We start from the raw sequence: 7,304 nt of genomic DNA, 5'->3' as shown, positions 1-7,304 counted from the left end.
GGTTGTAGGTGTTTTAATTATATCATGTTATGTGCAAGTATGACTTTTCAGTTTATTTAGAGATTATGCATATAGTGTATAGATGCTGAGTTGACAAGGGTGAGTTGTAATAGTTAGGTTTCTATGTCAACTTGACTAGGCCAGTTATTCCCATGACTTAGCAGTTAAGATGTGCTTATTCCCATGGTAATAAAACCTAAACTCTATGAAGAGTGGCCGTGAGCAACAAATCAATTGAAAGGATGTTTCCTTAGGTGTGTTGTGGCCTGCTCCCAATATAATGGACATGCAGGAAAGGTGGTCTCTCTTAGGCTAGGAACCTGGAACTCTGCAATTGTAAGTAATTTGCTTGATAATAAACTTCTCTCTATAAATACATATGTATGTTTCACTGGTTTTGCTTTTCTAGAAAATCTGACCTAAAACATCAGTCAATGTATTGTTGTAGCTGTTTTTGAATTATCTTCTGCAAAATTTTACTTGTGTGTAATATTAATGATATTGTTTAGTGATTTCCACATTCTATTGGGTTATCTTTCTTTGGAATGGACACAAATGTGGATTTCTTAAATTCTTTAATTCTTTCAGCTTGAGAAGTACTGAAGCATGTTTGTCCCTTTTGGCTTTCTGATTTCAGGTCTTTGAACATTTCATTTTAATATTGTCTTCTTGAGTTGCCCTTTGACATTTTCTGTTCATCTCTTTTACTTCCTTATTTTTTCCATTCACTTTATCATTTCTATGCTGGAAAGCCTGTATCAGAATCTCTTCTGACATCCATTTTGTTCGTTTTCTTCTTTCCTGTCTTTTTTTTTTTTTGATTCCAAAATAGATTTTATTTATTAAGGATCATTTAGTTTTACATAAAAATCACCAATTGTTCCTCATTTTTTTTTTTTTTTTTAACACAGCCCATTTTTTTTTTTTTTTTTTTTTTTTTGGTTGCTTGGTTTGCCCTCACAATTTGAAAAATACAGCTCTTTTTAGTGCTGGGAACAAACATTTAAGGCAGCGAGATTTTTTCTTGGGTCTCTGTGGTGGGACGGTTTGTCTTTTCCCCTGGAAAGAATATACATGGTAGGTAGTTTGTTAGGTTGGAAAGCAGTCCCTGAAGAAAATCATTATGCAGAAAGATGCAAATACAGGCCTCTGTAGTTGGTTATTTGTGCCCAATCGATTTAAAATAGAAACCCCGGGATTCATCAAAGGCTTGCTGACTGATTTCAGCTATAAAAATATTGTCCGGCAAAAGAGACAGAAAGAATAAGATGATAACAACAGCGCTGGGAGGTTGAGTGGTACAAACCACATGAAAACATATTCCAGTCTGCTTTTTATTTTTTAAATCCCACAATAAGAGCCCTGCATTATTTCAAATCAAACTCATCATGGTCCTTCAAATCCCCTTGCATTACGCAGCCTGGCCCAAATCCCGTCACTGGCTGTATTTTGAATGTAAAGGTGTCTGACACCATTCCCCCAGCGTTGGGCTCTGGGTTGGGGGTTGCAAACGAAAACCAAAAAACTCTAGGAATTGATTTATTAGAAATAGTAAACTGGTTTTACCACACTTAAATGAAGGTATGAAGTCAGTCTGTGCTGCTGTGAAGTTCAAAGGTGAATTCTTCTAAAATGGGGTCATTATTTATTGTGCCAGTAGAATAGACAAAAAAAAAAAACTTTGAAGAGCCAGGATTCTGGGCCGCTCTGTGGGGATGTGGGCCTGGGCGGCTTGAGGCCTCGATTCATAGTGATTCGGGGTTGTCAGTGTCAATGTATGGCGTGGGCCCCGCTGGTTCTGCCACCGGCACACCTATACCTTATAGTTGAGCTCAGCATTCATCGTGGTATATATCTCGTAGATGATGTCAATGGTGGCCGTGTAATAGACCAGGAAGAGGAGGGTCTTCTCCGGGCTCTCCTCCTCGGTCACGTTCTGCCCCTTGAAGAGTGTTTCCAGGAAGTCGGACTTATAAGGGGCTGCATTACAGTGCTACCTGGAAGATTTTTTGCACGATCCAGCCGTGGTGCTTCTTGAGAGCCATCTCGTAGGCCTTGGTGGCGTTGACATGGATGAGATTACGGTGGTTCTCATCCTGCTCCCCATTACAGATGCTCTGGAGGAAGGCCTGGATAAAGTGAAGGCCCCTTTTCAACCACAACAGTGCTAGTGTGTTCCCCACTTTAGGCCACTCTGCTCCATACATCTCTTTCTCCACCTCCAGGATGTTCTGCAAGGTCTGGAACTTGGTCGGGTTGGTGTCATACACAGTCTTAATTTTCGTCATGTTGCCACTTATGTCCACCTTGATGGGAGTAAACATTGGGGACCTGAGGTAATCGAAAAAGGGTGACAGATGTGACATCACCTCCAGGAAGGATCTCGTCTCCATCTGCTTGTTTGCAGGTAGTGGCTTCAGGAGGTGCTTGGCCAGCAAAGCCATTTCAGGGTCAAGGCCTGCGGTAATTCCCTAGCCGACGCCACCGGTGTCCACACAGGGCCCCACCTCCCCCCTGCCGCCACAGCCTTGTGGAGGGGAAGGGGAGGGACGCTAGAGATTCTTCCACTTCTGTCTCCCTCCGCCACTCTCTGGTAGCCGAGCTCCCTTTCCTGTCTTTATAATGACCTGTAGCTTTCTTCCCGTATGCTGTTCTTGATGCCATCCTACAACTATTCTTGTTTTTGACCATTAGTGCATCAAATCTGTTATTAAGATGGTGTATAAATTCAAGTGGGATATGTTCAATGTCATTTTTTTTTTTTTCTCTCTACCTTTTTGATCTTGGTTTCATTTTCTTCAGCTTCAATCTGAACTAGCATTCTGTTCCACAGTCTGCCACTGGCTTTGTTTTGACTAATGATTTTGAGCTTTTCCTTTGTCTTTTCCCACAGATGTAGTTAATTGGATTCCCATGTTTTCTAACTGGTGAGGTCCAAGTTTATAGTCACTGTTTATGCTGTTTAGTAAAGGTATTTGCAATGAATAAGTCATTGATTGCCCAAACTTATATCATGGGTCTCCACCATCATTTGTATAACAAAGGCCATGTTGTCCAAGTAATGATCCTTTCTCTTCGTTTCCAAACTTTGGTAATCATCAGTGGTTATCACCAGTAATTATCAATATATCTTTTTTTAAAAAAACTTTTAATTATGAACTGAGTGAAGGTTTACAGACAAGATCATCCATCAGTTTCATTAAACAAACCATACATTTTGTTTCATCTCAATAATTGCAAACTCCTTTGTGTAACAGCAACGATTCCACTTTTCCCTGTGGTTCCTATTTCCTTTCCACCCACCTTCCCATGTCTTCTCAACTTTGTCTTTAGATAAATGTTTCCCTTTTGATTTTGAATCACCAGTCCAGTGTAAGCATACCTTACTAGTGTTGTTGACTCCCCTATATAAGTATCTACTGCTTGGCTGAAAATTGGGAGATGAGGGTGACTTCCTTTATAAACCTGAAGAGAGGTCAAGTGATATCTGCTTAGGTTCCTCGAGTCTTCTTCTGAACAGTAAGCCTGGCCTTTTTTATTTTATTTTATTTATTTATTTATTTTTTATGATTTTGACTTTTTTATTCCACATTTTCTCCTACTCTATCCAGGATCTTCTAATGTGATCCCCTTCAGAGCAGTTGGTAGTGGTAGCCAGTCACTATCTAGTTCTTCTGGTCTTAGAATTATGGAAATTGGTGTCCACATGTTCCATTAGTCCATTGGACTAATTGATTCAAAGCATCATCAATTCTTATCACCCTTTTTTCTGCACATGTAGATACCCATAGTTGAAACTTAGATGACCATTCATGAGCTTTTAAGATCCCAGATGCTTCTTATCAAAGTTCAGACTGAAGCTGAAGAAAATTAAAATAAGTCCACCAGAGCCAAACTATGACCCTGAACATGTTCCAGCTGAGTTTAGAGATCATTTCAAGAACAGATATGATACAATAAACATAATGACCGAAGACTAGAGGAGTTGTAGGATTACATCAAGAGCATTATCACACAGAAAGAAAGGAAAATGTGATTAAGAAGACAAGAAAAAAGGAAAAGACCAAAATAGATGTCAGAAGAGACTCTGAAACATACTCTCCATTGTAGAGATGCTAAAGCAAATAGAAGACATGAGGAGATAAAAGAGCTGAACAGAAAATATCAAAGGGCAGTTCAAAAAGACAAAGTATTATAATAAAATGTACAAAGACCTGGGATTATAAAACCAAAACAGAAGAACATGCTTAGCATTTCTCAAGCTAAAAGAACTGAAGAAAATATTTAAGCCTCAACTTGAAATATTTATGGATTTTAAGACCAAAGGATTGAATGATTCAGAAAGCACTGTACCAAAAGGAAATGGTCAATGTTCAACCATTTCAAGAGGTAGCATATGAACAAGAGCCACTGGTACTGAACGAAGAAGTCCAAGGTGCATTGAAAGCATTGGCAAGGAACAAGGCTTCAGGAATTAATGGAATGCAAATTGAAATCTTTCAAGAAACTCATGCAACACTGGAGGCACTCACTCATTTATGTCAAGAAATCTGGAAGATAGCTACCTGGCCAACTGATTGGAAGAGATCCATGTATGTGTCCATTCAAAAGAGAAGTGATGCAAGGGAATTTTGATATGATCAGAAAATATCATTAATATCACATTTATAGTAACATTTTGCTAAAGATAATTTAAAAATGGCTACAACAGTACATCAGCAAGGAATTGCCAGAGGTTCAAGCTGGATTCAGATGAGGACATGGAATGAGGGATATAATTGCTAATGACAGATGCATCTTGGCTGGAAGCAGAGAAGACTAAAAAATTTTACCTGTGCCTTTATTGACTATGCAGGGGCTTTCAACTTTATGAATAATGACAAGCTATGGATCACATTGTGAAGAAAGGATATTCCAGAATTCTTAATTGTGCTTATGAGTAACTTCTACATAGACCAAGAGGCAGGCATTTGAACAGAGCAAGGGGTCACTGAATGGCTTAAAATCAGGAAAGGTATGTGCCAGGGTTGTATTCATTCACCACACTTATTCAATCTGTATGCTGAGCACGTAATCCAAGAAACTGGATTTTATGAAGAAGAAAGTGAGATCAGGATTGGAGGAAGGTTCATTAACAACCTGTAATATACAGATAATACAACCTTGCTTGCTGAAAGCAAAGAGGACTTAAAATACTTACTGATGAAAATCAAAGACCATAGCCTTCAGTATGGGTTGCAGCTCAATATAAAGAAAACAAAAATCCTTACCACTGGACCAATAAATAACATCATGATAAATTGAAACAAAGTGAAGTTGTCAAAGACTTCATTTTGCTTGGGTCTACTATAAACATGATTGGAAGTAGCAGACATGAAATCAAAGGATGCATTACATTAGGCAAATATTCTGCATAAGACCTCTTTAAAGTGTTCAAGATCAAAGATATTAGTTTGAGGACTAAGGTGTGCCTGACCCAAGCTATGGTACTTTCAATAGCCTCATATCCATGTCAAAGTTCAACAGTGAATAAGAAAGATTGTCAAAGAACTGAAGCATTTGTATTATGGTGTTGGAGAAGAATGTTATAAGTACCATGGACTGCAAGAACAAATCTGTGTTGGAAGAAGTACAATCAGAATGCTCCTTAGAAGCCAGTATGGTGAGATTTCATCTCTAATGCTTTGGACATGTTAGCATGAGCAACTCGTCCCTGGAGAATAACATCATGCTTGGTAAAGTAGAGAGTCAGAGAAAAATAGGAAGGCCCCTAATAAGATGGAGTAGCACAGTGGCAGAAGCAATGGGCTCATGTGTAACAACAATAGTGAGAATGGTACAGGACCTGTCAGTGTTTCGTTCTGTTGTGCATAGGATACCTATGAATCAGAATCGACTCAATGACACCTAACCACAACAAAAAGTCATCAAAGTAGGATGCAGAACATTGTCCTTGTGGACTTTGTTATGCCAGTTAATCATGTTGGTCCCTGAGACGATGGTTTGAGCCCCCAGGTCCAGCAGCTCATTACCTTATGATGTTTAATTATATCTAAGATGTTTTTTATCATTCTGCCTGCTGTATGTTCCATCACATTCATATGTTTTGCATTAAAGGTAAATACCCACATACAAATATCCTCTTTTAAACCCTTTTATATTTGTGGGTATACTCATACTCTTCCTCCCATACTCACTCCGCCTGTGTCTCTGTTCATTGACCTGACCACAGGACACTGTTGTTCCAAGGTTGTGTATAACTTTATTTACCTCTATCCCCTTTAGCCCTTGTATACCTCCTGTGTCTTCACCTCTCTTCATCATTCTTCTACCAATTTCTCTCTTCTTATATATTACCCTTTCTTTCACTTGAGTTAACTTGTGTCTACAACAACCCTCTAGTCAATGAATTACTCGCCCTTCACTCCCAACCCTGGTAACCATCAAAGAACGTTTCTTTTAATAGGAAAAACTTCTACATTTTTATAATACTGATCTGATATAGTATTTGTCCATCTATGATTGATTGGTTTCATGCAGCATAATATCCTCCAGGTTCATCCATGTTATGACATGTTTCACAAATTCATCTTCAGTATTGCATAGTATTCCATTGTTTGTATGTACCAAAGTTTATTTATCCATTCTTCCATTGGTGGGCATTTAGCCTGTCTCCATCATTTTGCTATTGTGAATAGTGCTGCAATGAACATCAGTGTGCAGATATCTGCTGTCCTGGTTCTTATTTCTTGTGGATATAGAACCAGAAGAGGATTGCAGGGCCATACTGTATTTCTATTTCCAATTTTCTGAGGAATCACCATATCATTTTCCACAGTGGTTGAACCATTTTTCAGTCCCACCAGCAAATGAGAGTCCCAGTCTCTCCATACTCTCCCCAATAAGTGTTGTTTGCTGTGTATTTTTTAACTTTGTTATCAGTTCTGGGGTAAAATAATATATCATTGTTTTGATTTACATCTCTCTAATTGGAGTCTATCTGGAATCAGAAAACCAAAAAGGAAGAACACGTCCAGCATTTCTCAAGCTGGGGGAACTGAAGAAAAAATTCAAGCCTCGATTTTCTTTATTGAGAGATTCTCTGGGAAAATTATTGTATGATGCAGAAAGCATCAAGAGAAGATGGAAGGAATACACAGTCACTGTATCAAAACGACATCGTTGATGTTCAACCATTTAAAGAGGTAGCATATGATCAAGAGCCAATGATACTGAAGGAGGAAGTCCAAGGGGCACTGAAGGAATTGGTAAAGAACAAGGCTCCAGGAATTGATGGAATACAA

General features: G+C 38.7%; 1 pseudogene; it reads right to left on the bottom strand.

Annotated features, from left to right (window-relative positions):
- Positions 1-1,813: 1,813 nt before the first annotated feature.
- Positions 1,814-2,444, bottom strand: LOC102814545 (annotated as a pseudogene).
- Positions 2,445-7,304: the final 4,860 nt, after the last annotated feature.

This window comes from Chrysochloris asiatica, unplaced genomic scaffold (assembly GCF_000296735.1).
Source record: "Chrysochloris asiatica unplaced genomic scaffold, ChrAsi1.0 scaffold00274, whole genome shotgun sequence".
NCBI lineage: Eukaryota > Metazoa > Chordata > Mammalia > Afrosoricida > Chrysochloridae > Chrysochloris > Chrysochloris asiatica.
Note: the sequence above shows the minus strand (reverse complement) of the source record. Positions and strands in the feature narration are given on the sequence as shown.